Below are 21,109 nucleotides of genomic sequence, written 5' to 3' on the forward strand. Positions count from 1 at the left end.
GAGGGTGTATATTTCACAACCCACAGACGAGGCCTAGTCAGCTTGGCTCGCTGCAAAGGATACCCTGACACAACTGATTAACTCCAAAGCTGAAAAAAAGGAGTTTTTTTTCCAAGGTAACCTTTTATGAAGCGGGGGAAACAGACTGGTCGTCTGCTTGCAAAAATAGTTAATGTACTCCCAGCGTCTCCGGTGATTGGTGCACTAAAGCTTCCTACAGGGGGCTATGCCAATTCCCCGGAAACAGTTATGGCAGAACTACTCAGAATTCTACTCAGGTCTCTATGCTTCTAAGGCCTCCTATACCCCAGAGGACCTATCAAGTTATATACAGTCTATCAATATACCTACCCTGTTAGACACTCATAGAGCAAGTCTGGATGCTCCTCTTACGTTAGAGGAGATCCGGGAGGCGACCAGCTCTTTTCCCAACTCCAAAGCACCTGGGGATGATGGGCTGCCAATGGAGGTATTCCAAAAACACGCTGATATCCTTTTGCCTAAGTTGTTGAAAGTATTTAATGAGGTCCATTAACATGGATGGTTACTGCCTTCCATGAACAGGGCTAGTATTTTGCTTTTGAAGCCTGATAAGTCAGCTACGGAGCTTAATTCCTAAAGGCCTACTTCCTTGTTACAAGCTGCCATAAGAAATTTGGCTAAAGTACTGGCTCGAAGGCTTAACAAAGTAATTGCTGATATCATTCATGCAGACCTAGCTGGCTTCATGCCTAACAAATCCACTGCTTTCAACCTCAGATGACTTAGTATAAATATGCAAATAAAGGAAAAGGAATTGGCAGCACTCCAGGTTGAGTCAAAATCCATATTTATTGACTGGACATCCAAATATGACAATCGTGACAAGGTAGATGTGTTTCACACACTGACAGTCTACCTTGTCACGATTGTCATATTTGGATGTCCAGTCAATAAATCTGGATTTTGACTCAACCTGGAGTGCTGCCAATTCCTTTTCCTTTATCAAGTTTCCACGGAGGCGAGCCGGGGCATGCACCGGTGTGAGTCATCAGGCAATTACACCACCTTGAGCAGTGAGTTCTTGTCTCTTTATAAATATGCAAACACCAGCTGATAATGGAGGGGCGAGAGCGCTTTTGTCGCTGGAGGCAAACAAAGCCTTTCATAGCGTAGAGTGGTGCTATTTGTGGGCAGTGCTGGAAAGATTTGGTTTCAGAGACAAATTTATTGCATGGGCCTGTTTATTGTATCATAAACCCCAGGCTGCTATCCGGGAGGGTGACAGAACCTCACAGGTATTTTCACTGAGTAGGGGTACTAGGCGAGGTGCCCTCTCTCTCCCCTCCTATTTGCCCTGGCACTAGAACCCCTGGAGGCTATTATTAGGACCAGCTCTCTGGTTAAGGACTTTAAATATGGTGCACTCCATGAAAAGATAATGTTGTATGCAGACGACATGCTGCTTTTGATAGGAAACACAGGCCCCTCTTTGCAAGCTGTGATGGACATAGTCACTGAATTTGGCATTTATTTAGGCTTGACTAATAACTGGACCAAGTCAGCCCTGTTGCCGTTGGATGGAGCTCTTGACCCCCAGTTATCTTCTTTCTGCCCAGTGCCTATAGTGGGGCAGTTCAGATGTTTGGGAATCATAGTCTCAGCTGAGATTGTGGACTATTGCTGTTTCAACATATTTCCCCTGATGTCATGATTTAGGGATAAGGAAAAATTGTGATCTAAAACTACTGCTGTCAGTGGCGTGTAGAGCTAATTTTACAACAATGATTTTAATGCCCCAGCTGCTCTATTTCCTCCACAATACACCTGTGGTTATACTTCTTAAAATATTTTGAGTGGTAAATTCCATATTCTGCTTGATCTTTGGAAATCGGGTCCTGCTAGAGTCAGGCTGGAGCAACTCCAGAGGTCTAAGGATACTGGGGGCCTAGCTTTCCCGAACCCCTGGCTGTACTATCTGGCAGCCCAGCTGCAGCAGCTGCTAAACGGCATGAATGATGTATCGGCAGAGGGGGAAACATACACTGATTCCACATTAGCTGTGACGTTACACTATGTAGAAGCTCAGACTCTACCGGAAGCCCTTGAGGCCCAGCTCTTCTTAAAGTCCCAACAAAAGGTACCCCACATATAGGCTACTACATAATATTTGGTTCAAAGCAAAACAACTACAAAGAGGGTCAGGATTTACTAGTTACAGCCCCATCTGGAATAACAATACTTACCCGGAACTGGTAAAGCTGAAGTGTGCAGCCTGGTGGATAACATATGGTGTTACTCAACTCTGTCACATTTTAAGCAATGGCAGGTTGCTCCCATATGCCAAGATGCAAGCCAGATATGGATTGTCAAACAAATTGTACTTCCCCTACCTTCAATTGCAGCACGCCATTAAAGTGCAAGCATCCTTAGAGCAGGCAGTGTTATCTCCCACTCCTCTTTTCATTATGATGCAGCAATCCACATCCGCTAAAGGGTTATCACCAGGTGCTATGGGATGCTGCTGCCAGAGTACCTGGAGAATTTTCCCAACACGGCTATGGAAAAATGGGTGGAGGATGTTGGTGATATAGATGGGTATCAGTGGTTGGAGGACCTGGAATCTGTCCATGCCTGTTCTTTAAATGTAACCCAAAGACTGTCCCAACTATATATAATATTTCGGGTTCATAATACCCCACTTAAATTGTTGACTCTTGGACTCCAACCAGACCCATTGTGTACGATATGTAAGGGAGCTAAGGGGGACCTGATACATCTTCTTTGGCCAGGGGCTGACTGGCAACTTTCAGCCCAGGGGGAAGGTACAAACCAGAGGCCCATGGTGCAGAAAACTCGGCCCCCTCCCACTCTCCCTCTTCCCGTCCTTCTCCTGACCCCCATTCCAGGCTGAAGCTTCACTCCAGGTACTTTCTACTCACCGTCTAAATCGGGGTTCCCAACCTAGCCAACAGGAGGCGGTTGGGGGAAGCTGGAACAGCTGGGTCGGGGCTACCTGGGGGAGAAGAGTCTCCAGTGGGGCATGGAACAGCCTCTGCTCAGACACAGTTTACACCATCAATGCTAGGGGGGGGGGGGGGCTGCGCTATGTCCTTTTCTTGAACCAGCACTTAGTAGGTCAGCGGCAGGGACTTTTTATTTCTCTTCACCAGGAATCCCTTAAGGCATGTCTGTGGCAGAAGCAGTGCAGCCTTTTTACGGGGCATCAGAGTGGCCCAGGGGGGCAATTTCCCCCCTGCCCCCTGGCCCAGTCCTCCCCTGTCTTTGGCGGTGCCCGAAGTTGCATAGTAAATACCATTAACAATACTTTTCAAGTAACCGTCTCTCTTGAACCTAAACCTTTCTTATTCTGGATGAGAATATAACGGACACATATGTCAGAGAGGCGGTGTCCAGAGCACTGTTCCAAGCTCGAAAGCTGATCTTGCAACATTGGATCTCTCAAACTTCTCCAACTTTAAAGAAGAGGTTAGCCAACACAGGAATAACTTTGAGATATGAGCGCTTGATATATCAATATAGAGGCAGCCCGACCCAGTTCAATAAGATCTGGAGATGCTGGCTAGCGCTTCCCGGCTTGGCTCCATTGGACCTAATTCTTGATAGGCTATTAACTTAAAGTGGGAACTTAACCGCTTAGTGTGTCATCACCCTTGGAGTGAGTTTATTTTAAAGTACTGGGGAAGAGATATGATGAGAATGTCTTAAACCATACCTAGTGATGCATACACTGAGAGATATAATGACTAATGACATCTCAGGTTCAATTGGTTTTATAAACCTGCTTTGTCTTTGTACAATAACATTATTCTACTTTGTATTCTATGAAAGTATTGCATAAGGTATTACTCCGGAATGTGCATTGTGTATTGTATGATTGTATGATTCCTTCCAGAGAAGAACATTCCCACTGTGGGTGACACCTTCATTGTGGCTTTGAAGGAAGAGGTGGAGACACAACCTCCTTTGCGAAGATCTCACTAAATAAATCTCCAGGATATCTAAAAAGCTGTACAGTGTTTCGATTTGACAGAAAAATGAATCAAAAACTGAAATATGAATTTGGGTGGTGCTGACCTTTCACCCTAACTTGTCCGCTCTCCAAACTGATCTGCATTTCATTGATTTCTTGCTGTTTCCTGTCTATAGTGACTTGCTTAGTATGGATACAGTCCATTAAAGAGAATGAAGTGACTGTTATGCCTATTGACTAAATATTGGCAGGCATCAGACTAACTGACATTCTGGCCTTTCATCTTGAATAGAGACAGAAACTCAGAAAAGATCTAACCCCGTCTTTTCCTCCTTGCTCTACATTTAGACAAATGTAAAGATCTTCAGGAATTATTTCAGCAAACACCCAACTCTGCATACAAAATATTCAGCAGGGATATGAAATTTTGACTCATCCGGGGCACCTGCTGCCTGGACTTTTTGTGCACGCCAGTTCCTACACGCCAAAACAAAGCTAAGTAACTCAACTATGCAGGAAAACATAAGAACTGGGTTGCAGAAAATGGCGGGACTGACGAGTTAAGATGTGAAATATTTGGTTGTAACAGAAACCAGTTTGTTGGCGAAGCCTAGATAGCAGTACAATAATGAGTGTCTGCGGCCAACTGTGAAGCATTGTGGAGGTTCCTTGCAAGTTTTTCTGCAAATAGAGTTGGAGATTTGGTCAGGATCAATGGTGCCCTCAATGCTGGGAAATACAGGCAGATATCTCTCCATCATGCCATCCCACCATGATGGCGTGTGATTGGCTCCCAATTAGATCTGCAGCAGGACACCCACATACAGCCAATGTCATTAAGAACTATGTTCAGTGTAAAGGAGGAGTCCTGGAAGTGATGTTATGGCCCCAAAAGAGCCATGATCTCACCATCATGGAGTCTGTCTGGGATGATATGAAGAAACAGAAGGATTTGAGGCAGCCGACATCCACAGGAGATCCGTGCTTAGTTCTCCAAGATGTACAAAGAACAACCCGCCTGCCGAGTTCCTTTACCAACTGTGTACAAGTCTACCTAGAAGAAGGTCACCCAAAATATTGATTGGATTTGGATTTCTCTTCTCTTCATTTACTTTTCATTTTGTTAATTGATAAAAATTATTGATTGCAAATTAAAATTTTGCAAAAGCTGAATATTGTAGACTCATGGTGTCACACTCTAATCAGCTAATTAACTCAAAACACCGGTAAAGGTTTCCTGAACCTACACAGGTTGAACTGGATGGACTATTGTCTTTATTCAACCTCACCTACTATATATGTAACCTTTAAATGGTCTCTCAGACTTGTTCAGTAGGTTACACAATCATGGGGAAGATTGCTGACTTGACAGTTATCCAGAAGACAATCATTGACAACCTGCACAGAGTGCTGTATCCAAGCATATTAATGGAAAGTTGAGTGGAAGGAGAAAGTGTAGTAGAAAAATGTACACAAGCAACAGGGATAACCCCAGCCTTGAGAGGCTTGTGAACCAAAGGCCATTCAAGAATTTTGGGGAGATTCACAAGTAGTGGACTACAGCTGGTGTCAGTGCTTCAAGAGCCACCACAGACGTATCTAGGACATGTCAAAGACCAATGAACTAAATGAACTAGAGGCACTGAGGGCTTTCGTGGTACAGTATGAACTTACAATGAGAAAATATTGTAAAAATACAAAAGTTTATTATGTACAAATATATTTTTAAAAAAGCGCCCCCTAAAGGGCCAGACAAAACAATACAGATATATCAAAATGGTCCAGCTGCAGTAACTCCCCTGGTTAGGAATCCCCCAGAGAAAATCCAATAATACTCTACATGTTTCGTGGATTATCCGCTTCTTCAGGAATTTGGCTCAGGAGGAGTATAGGATCTGTAGAAAAATACAAACCCACAGATAAAAGAGAAAAGCATCATAGCATATACAGTATATACAGCAATAACAGTGTAAAAAGGTAAGAAACCTAAAAAAGTATATGTGTATTAATCATAAACCCAAAAAAAGGGGTTTTGGGTTTATGATACACATAATTCTTTTTGATGGTTACTTACCTTTGCACACTGTTATTGCTGTATAACGGAATTTTTGTAAAATCTTACCTGTAAAATTCCTTTCTCTGAGTCCTCCGACAGTCGCCGCCTCTCCATATTCGTCACTATGGGGTTATTGACCTTTTCTCCGTAGGAGTAGCTAGGCAACAGAATATGTCAATATTAAAGCTTTTAGCATATCCCACCCCCAGGGGGTGGTCCCCTCAGTCAATACCCTAGTGCTTCCTTTATCCATACCTCAGTTTCAGTAGAATAGCAGTAGAGTACATAAACAAACCCCAAAAGAGGGGCGGGGGCGGCGACTGTCGGAGGACTCAGAGAGAGGAATTTTACAGGTAAGATTTTACAAAAATTCAGTTTTCTCTTACGTCCTCCGACAGTCGCCGCCTCTCCGTATTCGTCACTATGGGGACGTCCCAAAGCAGTGCATACATGAGGGGTGGGAAACGCAGCCGCGCCCAAGGCAACGCAGTACCCACAGCAGAAAAAAAGGAACCTTACCAAAGGAAGGAAACCATCTGGGCAGCATGAAAAAAACTTTGCTCAACAGGAGCAACAACCCAGGAAAAACAAATAACCCAGGGATAAAAACATCCCAAACAGCCAAGGGCCCAAAAATAAGGGACCCTAAGGCACTGCCGCACTAAGAACCTTGCGGCCAAAAGAAGCATCTGCCGATGCCTGAACATCCACTTTGTAGAACTTTGAGAAGGTGTGAACGGACAACCAAGTCGCCGCCTTACACACCTGGGCCACAGAAGCCCGATGATGACAGGCCCAAGACGTACTCAGAGATCTGGTAGAGTGCGCCTTCACAGGCATAGGGGGAACTTTTCCCTTCAAAATATATGACTGTTCAATAGTCTGTCTGATCCATTTGGCGATGGTAGAAGCCGATGCTGCCAAGCCCTTCCAAGGTCCCTCTGGAAGGACAAATAGAGAATCCGTTTTGCGAAAGGATTCAGTCGATGACAGGTAAACCCTGATCGCCCGAACAACATCCAAGGAGTGTAAATTCACCTCCTTCGGATGTCTAGGCTTCGAGCAAAGTGAAGGCAAGACAATGTCCTCATTGAGATGAAATTCCGAGATCCTCTTCGGGAGAAAAGAAGGGTTAGGTCGCAAGACCACCTTATCCAAGTGAATCACCAAATACGGAGACCTGCAGGACAAAGCTGCCAGCTCCGACACTCTGCGAGCCGAAGTGATCGCCACCAAAAAAGCGACCTTCTTGGACAACAGAGGCAACGAGATCTCCCTGATCTTTTCAAAGGGAGCATGTTGCAACACGGACAGAACGAGGTTCAAGTCCCATGGAGGCAAAGGCTCCCTCCTAGGAGGGAACAGGTGTCGCACCCCTTGAACAAAGGTGCTAACCAAAGAATTAGACGCCACAGGGCATTGAAAGAGAACGACCAGCGCAGAAATCTGACCCTTAATCGTGGCCAACGCCAAACGCTGGTCCACACCCGTTTGAAGGAAAGACAACACCCTAGACACCGAGTAAGAGCAAGGGGAATACCCCCTGGACTCACACCAGGCAAAATAGGCCTTCCAAGTACGGTAGTAAACCTTCCCCGAAGAAGTCTTTCTAGCGTTGATCAAAGTGTGAATGACCTCCGGGGAGAGACCCCTATCCCTCAGGACCTCGGTTTCAACAGCCAAGCCGTCAAAGCCAGCGACTGTAAAGCAGGATGGAATATCGGTCCTTGAGACAGAAGATCTTCTCGAAGAGGCAGACGCCACGGAGCGTCGACCGCCAGATTCACGAGGTCTGCGTACCAAGACCGGCGAGGCCAGTCCGGTGCCACCAGAATCACCGTTTTCGGTTCCAAGGCCAACCTGCGAAGGAACCTGGACAGCAGCTGAATCGGTGGAAAGGCATACATCAGGCGATACTGATGCCAGGACGTCACTAACGCGTCCGAGGCGTCTGCCCGAGGATCGCGCGTCCTTGCCACAAACCTTTCCACCGTGTGATTTAGACGAGACGCGAACAGGTCGACATCTGGGGACCCCCACTTCGCGCACAACATCTGGAAGACATCCGGGTGAAGGGACCATTCACCCTGGTCCAGGGTCTGGCGGCTCAGATAATCCTAATTATAAAACATAAAAGTGTAGCGCTAAGAGTATTAATGATCACAAAATTGATAAATAGTGTCCAAATGAATGAAAAAACTACTAATCACAATGATGTTTATAATGAAGAAAAAGAGTGTCCAAATGAATGAGTCCCAATATAAATGATATAAAATGAAATCATAAATCCACGTGCACAATATTGCAAGAAGTGATTCAACCCGTGACACCCAAGGTATGTGAAGGGAGAGAACACCTCGGTGATGGGATATGTTAAGCAGCTTACCAGATTTCCTTGGCTGCTCAACTTAATGAGTCAGCCTCTCCCAGCTATTAATCAAGACCACTGAAGATCCGGTGTTAGAGGAATGCTTAGTCGATGCAAGTAGACCACTTCTCAAAAAGCATGTAACAGATCAGTGTAGAGTTCGTGCTCCTCAATATTTTTCATCAAACATAAATGAATATGTGGGAAGAAAAGAAAGCGAAGCCCATAGCGTAATCCCGTTTAAAAATAATATTCCACTTTATTAAAAAATATTACTCACAATGTCTCAAGAATAAACAGGCTTGTCAAATCGCTAGAACCTGGGGATGGAGGTGCGGCGTCCCGCGAACAATCCCAAGTAGCAAAGGATAATGAAGGCCGGCTATTTTCCAGGGGGCGTGTGGACGTTGCGTCTGGAGTCGCCAACGTTTCGTCTCAATAGACTTCGTCTGGGCGTGACCCCAGACGCAATTCACACGCCTAAAGTAGCCCCGCGTCTCCGCCTATTGGTCCCAAACCTCGCCGCAGCATGTCTATAATTTACAATGGTACCAGACGTCCACCAATCCGCAATCAGCGGAGGAGACGCTCGTCAACCAATCAGGCGCGACCAGCGCCTTGTAATGGTGCCGAACGCCTACCAATCCGCAATCGGCGGAAGTGGCGTCAACCAATCGAGAGCGCCTAGCAGTGACGACGAACTCCCGCCAATCCGCGATTAGCGGAAGTGACGTTCGTCTGTCAGACAAGCGCCGGCGGAAGTGACGCTCGTCACCTCCGGCGGGCATAACAAGAAGACACGCATCGGCGGAAGTCATGTGACCAAGAAGCGGAGGAAGTAAACAGTCTTTAACACATCGCTCCTCCCACTGCTAATATTAGCACAGGGGGTGAGCATTTAATATGGGGAAACTCCTCTTTAGTGCCCGATTATCTTTTGGATGGAATTTACATGAATATCCTCCAAGGAAGTATCTATTGTTGGTCACTATTAAAAAATTTAATTACATAACTGGGCAATAACAGCAATACCCAAATCGGGGAGTCCGCTCATTAGTTGTTCTTAAACAATCAAAATAATGAGAATTATATTATTCTAAAAACATCAAGTCAAAAAGAATTTTTTGGGGTTACAATAAAATTAGATCATCTCATAGTAAATGAATTATATTGAGATTTATAGGCAATGTGTCTATTTCATCTGGCTGAATAGAGGATGATTAAAAAACGCCATCTAGTGGCCAAAGTGGTGTAGCATTTAAAACACCTAAAAAATGTGAACCACTGAAACCATGTGAAAAAAGTAAAAAACTAAAAATACAAATTATGAAAAGTGTTCATATTAGTGAAAACATATATGTGAATACCCTCATATATGAAAAAAGAGTGTGAATATAAAAAAGGGGGGATCAGTGACGATCTCAGACAAAACGTGTAAAGTGCTAAAATAAAATAAAATAAAGATGGCTAATGACAGCCATATATAAATAAATAAAGTGCTAGTTTATAAAAATTACAGCGAGATGTGTATCACAACAAGTGTAACTCATAGACACATTACCATAAAGATCTCCCCACAGTAAATTTCATACATAAAAAGTGTAAACAATTAAAACAAATTAAAAGGATAAAATATATTAAAATCAACTATTATTAATAAAAGCATTTACATCCCATTCCACATTTAACCCATAGGGACTATAAGTTTTGAGGGTGTAGATCCAGCGAGTCTCCATTTTGGATACTTCTCGTCTTGCATTGGATCCCCTCCAATGAGGTGTAAACTTAGCAATCCCTGTAAATAATGTATTTTTAGGGTTATTGTGATGACACTGGTCATAGTGTTTTGATACACTATGACCTGGGAAGCCCTTCCTAATATTGCCTGCATGTTCACCCAGCCTGACTTGCAATTTCCTCGTCGTGCGTCCCACGTATTGTAGCCCGCACTTGCATTGAAGCATGTATACAACATTGGTGGACGAGCAGGTGATAAGTGAGTCAATCTTGTACTCTCGTCCAGTTGCAGAGGATGTAAATTTCTCAATTTTGCTTCCCTTGAAGGAGTTGAGAACACAGATTTTACATCTACGGCATGGGTAAAAGCCTTTAAAGTCACCAAAAAAGGTAGGCTGGATAGGTCTTTCAATAACATTTTGGGCTATTTTGTGTCTCAAGGAAGGCACCCCCCTAAAAATAATTTTGGGATGTTCGGATAGCATAGGGCCCAGAATCCGGTCATTTTTTAAAACCGGCCAATGTTTTTTGATAATTTTCTTAATCAGAAAATGTTGGGTCGAATAAGAAGTGACGAACGAATTCTTAAAACCTTCATTTTCACTTCCTTTCGATTTTGGACGTAATAAAGACGACCTATCTACGGCTACTATGTCTTTAATGGTGGCGTCCAATTGATTTGCATCATACCCTTTTTCTATGAACCTAGCCTTAAGGGTGTTGGCCTGAAGTAGGAAGTCCTCCTGTCGGGTACAGTTTCTGCGTAGCCGCAGAAACTGGCCTTTTGGGACGGCATTAAGCCAAGATTGATGATGACAGCTGTCACGTGGAATAAAGCTGGTCCGTTTTCTTGAAGTGAGTGGTGGTTACAATTTTGTCACCCTGTACCACCAAATTCAAATCAAGAAAAGTAATATCAGTAGGGCTACTGGTGTAATCCAGTTTAATGCCTCTGTTGTTGACATTTAAACCAGAAATGAAGGAGTCAAGTGAGGGGGCACTGCCATCCCATAGGAGGAGGATGTCGTCAATGTACCTCCGCCACAAAATCAGCTGTGGCGGACGGTCACTAAGGATGACATCCTCCTCCCACTTGGCCATAAATAAATTGGCCAAGCTGGGGGCAAATTTGGCCCCCATCGCGACTCCCCTATTCTGTAAATAGAAGGTGTTATCGAACCAAAAGAGATTGTGTGACATAGCGAATTTAATCATGTCTATTACAAAACTCTTTTGTTCCTGAAGCAAAGGACTCCATAGATCTAAATAGTATTTTACAGCTTCTAGTCCCTGTTCATGGTCTATTCTGGTGTACAGCGACGCTACGTCGGCTGTAGCCATAATGTACCCTTCTTTCCAGGAGACCTCATGCAGAATATTTAGGACGTGAGTAGTGTCCTTAAGATAAGATGGGATTTGCTTAACTAAGGGCTGCAAGAACTCATCCGCATATTTGCCAATCCGGGAGCACAGGGAATCAATCCCGCTAATTATGGGGCGCCCTGGGGGCTTTACGGGGTTCTTGTGGACCTTGGGTAAAAAATAAATAACGGGCAAACGAGGTGCTGAGGGGATTAAGAATAATTTCTCCTTTTTACTTAAAATTCCCTCCTCATGTGCTTTGTTCACCAAAGATTGTAGTTCCTTTTTATATCTCAAGGTAGGGTTAGAGGCAAGGACCTTGTAGGTGTCTCTATCGCTTAAGATATTTTTCATCTCCGATATATAGTCATCTTTATCCAAAACGACTATACCGCCCCCCTTGTCAGCGGGGCGGATGACAATATCTTTATTGTTACAAAGGGTTTGAAGTCCCAAATGGAATTCGTCCCTATTCGGAGGTCTTTTTATTCTAATATTTTCAATATCTTTAGAGACCAGGTCTTTGAAGACCTGAACTGAGGGGGCCGTTTTACCCGGAGGGTTGAACAAGGAAGCATTGGCCAAGGATGTATGAACATACCTATGGTCAGTATTGTTCAAAGTGCGGGTAGGATTGGAAATGATATATCTTTGTATGTTCAGTTTCCTGACATATTTTTGCACATCCATAAAGACGCCAAATTTATTAAGCGCCTTCGGAGGTGCAAATTTTAATCCGCGATGGAGAACGGCTTTTTCCTTGTCAGAGAACTGAGTTTTAGACAAATTGAAAATGCCGGGATCTTTTATACTCTCCTCCTTTTTCTTCCTTGTCCGCCTCCCCCCTCTGGTCCCTCTCTTTGGTCTATGTGCCTCTTGTTTCCACCTCCCCTGTAAAAATCCCCTTGTTGGTAATTATCTTCCCGTGGGAAGTTTTCCCGCCTGCCAGTTTTCCACCCCCGGAATGTGAACTGCAGAAATCGCCGGGACGTGCGTCTCGGCCCAAGACAGAATGTCGGCTACTTCCCGAGCCGCCCGGGCACTCCTGGTGCCCCCCTGGTAGTTGATGTAGGCCACCGCTGTGGCTTTGTCTGTCTGCACCCGAACTGGACGGCCCTAAAGCCTGTCCATCCGACGCAGAAGACAGAGATTTATCGCTCGCAATTCCAGAATGTTGATCGGAAGGGAGGATTCCTCCTCCGACCAAGTTCCCTGGGCGGACAAAACGCCCAGAACACCACCCCAGCCCGACAGGCTGGCATCCGTGGTGATCACCGTCCATGACAAGGGACGAAAAGACTTGCCCCCCGACACCGCCGGGGACTGGAGCCACCACAAAAGACCCCTTCGGGTGTGGCGGCTCAACGAAATCCGCAGATCCAGAGATTGCGGACGCCCGTCCCACACGGCCAGAACCTCCGCCTGAAGCTCCCGTGTGTGAAACTGGGCGAAGGGAATCGCCTCGAAGGCCGAAACCATCAATCCCAGACACCTCATACACGTCCGGAGGGACGAGCACTGATTGTCCCTGAGGGACCTGACTTCGCACTGAAGTGTCCGAAGCTTGTCTTCCGGCAGGAAGACCTTCGCCTGAACAGAGTCCAGAATCATCCCCAGGTAGGGAAGACGAACCGACGGACCCAACGTCGATTTTGGAAAATTTATCGTCCAGCCGAATTCCTGCAGAGTCTGCATCGTGATGGACAGGTCGTTCACCAGACCCTGACTGGTCGCGGACCGAATCAGGATATCGTCCAGATACCCCAAGACAGAGATGCCCTGGGCTCTTAGTAAGGCCAGAACCGGCGCGAGCACCTTGGTGAAAACCCGCGGAGCCGAAGCGAGACCGAAGGTTAACGCCACGAATTGATAATGATCCTCCGCAATGGCAAATCGAAGGTACCTCTGGTGACCCTCGAAAATGGGGATGTGTAGGTACGCATCCTTCAAGTCGATGGAGGCCATGAATTCCCCCGGAACCAGGGCAGCCACCACCGAGCGCAGGGATTCCATGCGAAACTTGCGAACCCCCGCAAAGCGGTTCAGAGCTTTCAAGTCCAGAATCGGACATACCTTGCCCTCCTTTCTGGGCACAGTGAACAGATTGGAATAGAACCCCCGAAATCTGTCCCAATGAGGCACCGGAACCACCACTCCCTGGGCCCGCAGGTCCCGCACCGCCAGGTGCAGATCCCGCAAGCGCTCCGGAGACAGCTGAAGGTTTGAGGGGAAAAATCTGCCCACCGGCCGAGAGAGCAACTCGATCTTGTATCCAGATCGAACGATTTCCTGAACCCACCTGTCCCGAATGCGGTCCAGCCAGGGTTGAAGAAAACCGAGCAAACGTCCCCCCCACCCCAGAAACGGGTGAGGGCGCCCCTTCAGGCCGCATTGTTATGGGCAGCGGACCCGGACTGGCCGGACTTCTGCTTACCTGTCCACGGCCTCTTTTGGGAGCCTTGACCTTTGAAAGGTTTGCCCTTATAGTGCGACCGAAAGGCACGAAAGGACCCCTGAGAGGGTCTGAACGAAGCATGCTTCTTACCTTGAGGAACCTTTAGCCTTGTGAGACTGGGGCAAGAGCGTGCTCTTACCCCCAGTGATCCCCTTTATCAGCGCATCCAAGGAGTCGCCAAAAAGGCGAGATCCCGTATAGGGTAGATTAGCTAAAGTTTTGCGAGAAGATTGGTCCACAGACCAACATTTCAGCCAAATCAAGCGGCGTGTCAACACCGCCACGCTGTGCACACGTGCAGCCAAAGGGACTATATCTAAGTCCGCATCACACAAGTACATGACACCCTGATGAATTTGATCCACCATAGCCAACGTTGTCGGCGGGGCAGAATCAGCCACCAGGTCGCGCCTAAGCACCTGCGTCCAATCCGCGACAGCCTGAGCTGCCATAAGGGAAGCAAAAATAGCTTTTAGCATGGAACCGGTAACCGAGTAAGTATGGCGGGCAAGAGACTCCAGCCTCCTGTCCGTGGGATCCCGGAACACCGGGGTATCCTCCGCCGGAATCGCAGTAGATTTATTCAAAACCGCCACCGCGTGATCCACCGGAGGCGGCACACACCAACGTTCATCAGTGGCGGGTGTGAAGGGATAACGCAGCTTGAACCTACTTGGCACAGCAAAAGGCTTCTTTATATTGCGCCATTGTTCACTAACAGCGCGCTGAAAATCCTCAGTGCAAGGAAAAACCTGCGATGATTTGCGTCTCCGCTGCGTCCCATAAGAGGCCAGGACGGCAGGAGGACATGGTTCATCCTGCAAATGCAGTGTTTGTTTGATAGAAGCAACCAATTCATCCATGATTGCAAGCTCTTCAGACGAGCCAGGGGGGGAATCATCAACCCCTTCAACCTCTGCCTCCCCTTCCGACCCTACAAGGTCCAGGGACGAACGGGACCCCGATAAGGGGACCCCAGCCATAGCAGCCCCATCACCATCGCCCTCCGAATCAGAGGAAATTGAAACTCTTGGCCGTTTTGTGGATTGAGCAGCCACAAGCATCTGCACCTGAGCAGCTAGGTTAGCCACAATGGTAGCCAAATCACCCCCCTCGGGGGAAGCAGCAGACCCTTGGCCCCCCACTAAAGTGGGAGGAAATTTGCTTTCCTGAGAATCCATGCCCCAAAATTTTGCAGGAAAAAAAGGGGTCTGCCCCTTAAGAATGCGGCGAGCGTAGCCCACCGCACACACGCAGCACACACCGACCCCCACAGGGAGAAGTACAAAACTTAGGCAAGGAATACAGGAATAAGGAAAGTAAACCTGGAGAGACCACTCAGGCTGCTGCATCGATCGCTGTTCTCAGGGCAAAGGAAGTGATGCAATACAGACCGCTCCTATAAAGCCTATGGAAGGCTCCACAAACATGGCCGCCGGTGGGGGACTGCAAAGGCAGAGCATGCAGCGCTGACATGTGGCCTGAGCGATCGCCGCCAAAATGGCGGCGCTTGGCGCCAAAAACGCCGCTCTCCTTATACAGTAATGGCCATCACACGCCTGCAGCAATAATAAAAAAATGGCGGACCGCAGCAGCGGCCGCCGCATGTATGCACAAACATGTCTCGCATCATGCCCCACAGCATACAGCATGTCACACAGAAAAACACACAGCCTGTAACACAGAACAGTGCAGAATAGCCCCCCTCCTTGCAGCCCACAGAAGGCAGCAAACCAGACAGGGAGCCCAATAGTGTGTACAGAAAAGCAGCGTTCACATATGCCAGGAAAAATACCTGACTGAGCGCTCGATGGCAGGCTGGGAAGCCACTGGCCCACAACCTGCGACCAGGGGGGCCAGCCCGAGACCCAGCCCGCACGAGCCTCTTCATCAGAAGAAATAACTAATGCTGAAAAAATTAACAGCTAAGTAAAGAGAGAGAAAAAACACTCAAATAAAATCAAAAATAAGATGAAGGCTGAGACAAAAAGCCCCAGCACAGAAAAACAGCCTGCTACTCCTGATAGCTAGACAATGAAACTGAGGTATGGATACAGGAAGCAGGAGGGTATTGACTGAGGGGACCACCCCCTGGGGGTGGGATATGCTAAAAGCTTTAATATTGACATATTCTGTTGCCTAGCTACTCCTACGGAGCAAAGGTCAATAACCCCATAGTGACGAATATGGAGAGGCGGCGACTGTCGGAGGACGTAAGAGAAATACTGTATATGCTATGCTGCTTTTCTCTATATTATATCTGTGGGTTTGTATTTTTCTACAGATCCTATACTCCTGGGGAACATTGGGATAGGAAAAGGCGGGGCTTTGCGGGCCAGTGGGAGTAGAAGGATCAGAACCAAAACCAATTGTAAAATCAAAAAAAACATTTTATTATAGCAAGTAAAAAACAAGCATGGATTACCATGCATGTATGATAGCAACAAAATAACATACAAAATTGTTAAAATCAATTTCTAACATCACTGTTTATATAGAAACATATCCCACAAGGGATTAGAGCGAACAACAAAGCCTGTGTAGGTGGATGATGGGTCTCAAGCTGAAATCGGTCACGGTAGGTCCCCAGCAAGCCGACGCGTTTCGCTTAAGGCTTCCTCAGGGCCTGAGAGACCATAACAGACCGATGTTTCTATGAGTAACATAAATACAAGTAATTACATTTCAGTTTACATGTTCAATGGTATAACATACATCATGCTGCTGAATATTTTTATATTTGGCTCAAGTTTTGTACTGACCCTTTTTGAACAGTGACTTGTGTTAGGCGACAGGGCTGTAGCGATGCATAGGCTGTTCGGAAGATAATACCTCCGTATTCACCACACATAATCTATATAGGCATCAAAAAGAAATTTCTTGCATAAAATCCGATATATTAGGTCCCAGCTGTGTCATCAAGGTCAAGGCTGTGAATCAAAGTATCAATAGGTGTATATTTATATTTGCAAAATAGCTGCCAATAGTTCTAATAACGTCTGTATTGTATTCTGTATTTTATAACCAACCATAATGGTTATAAAATACAGAATACAATATGTTGCTATCATACATGCATGGTAATCCATGCTTGTTTTTTACTTGCTATAATAAAATGTTTTTTTGATTTTACAATTGGTTTTGGTTCTGATCCTTCTACTCCCACTGGCCCGCAAAGCCCGCCTTTTCCTATCCCAATGTTCCCCACTAATCTTCAACAGGGGTAAGGGCCTATCTTACACGGCAATTTTTTGTTTACATCCTATACTCCTCTTGAACCAATCTCCTGAAGAAATGGATAATCCGCGAAACATGTAGAGTATGATTGGATTTTCTCTGGGGGGGGCCCTAACTAGGGGAGTTACTGCAGCTGATACCCGATCTATAAGAGTGTTTGTTCTATGCCCTAAGCTTCGTGTCCACCTTGCAGTGGGCCATTTTGAGATATCTATATTTTGTCTGGCCCTTTAGGGGGAGCTTTTTAAAAAAAATATATATGTACATAATAAACTTTTGTATTTTTTCATTGGAAGTTCATACTGTACCACGAAAGTCCTCAGTGCCTCTAGTTCATTTTTGTCATGTCTTAGATACGTCTGTGTGTGGTGGCTCTTGAAGCGCTGACACCAGCTGTAGTCCTGTTTTGGATCAGACCAATCATCTGAGTATCTGCCCCCTTCCTGATTTGGCCAATATAATCTGGTGCATGCACGAGAAGAACCACACTGAAAATGTGTTCAGGTAAATGATACTTCCTTTATTGCTACCGGATACGTAGGGTTATATAGGCGAGCGGCTAGTGTCGTGGGCAAGTGCGTCATAAGCATAGCGTTATCTGATTGCTTGTAGCATCTGATTGGTCATGTCCATGTAAGGTAAACTTCCTCCAGGATTTAGGTGTCATCATCTTGGGTGTAGTCTTGGATGGAGGCGCCATATTAGTTACACAAGTTTTACTCGATGGGAGGGGGAGCTGCTAGCGGCCATTTTGAGTAAGGAATTAAAAAAAAATATTTACATACACAGAAATAGACATAGAAAAATAGACATTTTACCTAATCCATCACAGTCCACTACCTGGGAATCTCCCCCAAATCCTCAGTGCCTCTAGTTCATTGGTCTTTCTTATGTTCATTCATGGGACGAAGGTACTTGGTCAATTATGCCTCGTTTCCACTGAGTGGTACGGTTCGGTTCAGTACGGTACGGTTCGGTACGGTACGGTTCGGTTCAGTACGGTTCGGAACGGTACACCTTGCGTTTCCACTGCCAATAGTACCCTTTCATGATAGGCGTGGTGTAGCAGGAAAGCTGTCATAGACGATTCTCTGTCAACCAATCAAAGTTCTGCAGAGTGTAGCTTCACCCTGTTGGTACGGTACTAATGTGCTTGGTACCCCAACGAAAGGGTCCCAAAAAAGTGGTACGGTACGGTTCGGAATTAGGGTACCATTCACAATGCAAACGGCAAAAATAGCGTACCGTACCGAACCGTACCGTACCGCTCAATGGAAACGAGCCATTATTGAGTTTTTTGGTGTAGCACATACTCTATATGTGTTCAGTATCTAGGACATGGGCTACAACTCTCGCATTCCTTGTGTCAATTGAATCGTGAGTTTGACTCAAGGCTTTTATTAGTAAATTGTAACCGGCTATGGAGGGCGGTTGTCTGGGAGACCGGTTGAGAGGGAGGTGAGGTCAGTGCTTGGGCACTCTAAACCTATTCAAGCCTAAAGCAAGAGGAGAGGTGACATTATTACCCCCAGAGGTGCTGAGAGTGAAGGACTTGCACCGAAAGATATATTAACCAATGCTGTAACCTTGCGGCCTGTGAGCACTGAGGTGTCACCACACTGAAGATTCACATTTTGGAGTCACTTTACTTATATCAGCTTTATCACATGGTGAAGAGACAAGTTGTGATATATGTCATATGAAGGATTTTTATTCCACCCTTATGTGTGGAGTAAACTTTTAGGGTCGTCGTTTTATTATTATTATTTTTTATATTATTATATTTGTCTATTTTCATATTTGCTGCTTCACATTTATGTCTCGCCTAGCTTTGCAAATGATTGCACTATATATGTTATGTTGTTGTTATTATTATTTTGAATGCAGCATTTTGTATTATCCCTGTGACATATAGATTTTCACACTAGATTTGGGGATTTAGCACTTTTTTTATGCACGATATCACTTTAATAGCGCAGCACCTTACACATATTTTTATTCCTTGTGTCAAGCCACTCCTGAACCAGAGACAACGTCAGAAGCGCCTTACCTTGGCTAAGGAGAAAAAGGACTGGACTGTTGCTCAGTGGTCCAAAGTCCTCTTTTTTGGATGAAAATAAATGTTGCGTTTCATTTGGAAATCAAGGTCTCAGAGTCTGGAGGAGGAGTGGAGAGGCACAGAATCCAATTGCAGGTCCAGTGTGAAGTTTTCACAGTCAGTGATGATTTGGGGAGCCGTGTCATCCACTGGTGTTGGTCCACTGTGTTTTATCAAGTCCAAAGTCAGCTCCGCCCTCTAGCAGGAAATTCTAGAGCACTTCATGCTTTCCTCTGCAGACCAGCTTTATGGAGATGCTAATTTAATTTTCCAGCAGGACTTGGCACCGCCCACACTGCCAAAACTACCAATACCTGGTCAAATGATCATGGTATTGTTGGTGGGGGGGAAGTACTGCGCTTCAAGGGTGGTAATTGCGACTTATAATCTCAGGGTATAACGCCCTATTCAAAAACTTATAAATATTCAATAATTGTTCAATAATGAATATGTGCACTATTGGATCTTAAATATACTAATAATCAATAAATAATCAATAATAAATATGTGCACTATTAGATCTTAACTAAAAATAAATATGACAATCTATGATGTGCAATTATAGGTAAAACAATAATTAATAGAATAAATAAATGTGCACCGTGATTAATATGTGACAAGTCATGTATCTAAATATAAAGTGCATTGGTTTCACCTATAAATAAGTATAAAGTGTATAAATCTATATATAAAAATGTAAGGTGCATAGAACTCAGTACATTGTGGGATTGTGCAATAATGTCAGTATAGTATACAATAATCCTAGTGCAAGTGCTAGTGATTCTTCCAAGTGTACGTGCCCATAATTCACATAATAACTGATATTGTTATATTGGTAGTGTGCTTCCGTGTACACCCTACGCGTTACGTCACGATACCACGTGACTTCTTCAGGGGATTTCCCACACAAACAGGCAACAGAAAGTGATCTTAAATTGTAAGTTACTATGTATTTTAATTAATAAAACGTTTTAAATACTACACCATGATGGCCCCGTTATTTTGAGATACGAGGCAGAGGAAAAGAGATAACGGTGTACAAAGATCTTTGGTACCCCAGAGAGGTGAAAGGGCAGCCCCGCACTAAGCTGAAAATACAACCAAGCTAAGACAGGAGTGGAAAAATGGTCTGGCAGAGGCGCATTATTTGCAGCATTAAGGTGAGCGGTTAGCACACCTAGAAGTGGCTGTAACTGAAGAGCACTTTTATTCACAAGGTGTCACGTACCTGGTAGGTGAGCCTGACGTGTAGAGGAGGGCCTCTCGTACAACTCCGGCTCGTGGGCCTCTGATAGTGAGACAGTGGCCACAGGAGCACGGTGACGTAGGAGTGCCTATAATCAGTCCAGTAGCAGCGTGGCCGCAGTGAGCGGGCTGGTATGAGACTGCTAGGAGCGAGCTTGCTGAGCTGGAGTTGTAGCAGGCCGGATGAGCAGGGTGCAGTGTCAAACAAGCCGGGTAGGTAATGGTCGGGCAGGAAGGACATAGACGATAGGCAGCAGAGTAATCGGGTCACAAGCCGGGTCGGTACCAGGAGAGCAGCAATGCAGGATCAACAGGCAGGAGCGAAATCCAGAAGACAAGCCAGGGTCAGGGTAGGAAGAAGACAAGCACAGGTAAGAGACAACAAGCCGGATAAAGATCAGAAGTCACATGGAGTCAGGAACAGTACACAGGAAGCTGCAGACCAAACAGCAATGAATCCATGCAGAGAGTCAGTTTACTGTATTGTTCGCCGTATAAGACGCACCGGCATATAAGACGCACCCAAATTTAAAGGAGGAAATCTAGAAAAAAAAGATTCTGAACCAAATACTGCAGTA

Source organism: Pelophylax lessonae (genome assembly GCF_965119305.1).
Source record: "Pelophylax lessonae genome assembly, chromosome: 11".
NCBI lineage: Eukaryota > Metazoa > Chordata > Amphibia > Anura > Ranidae > Pelophylax > Pelophylax lessonae.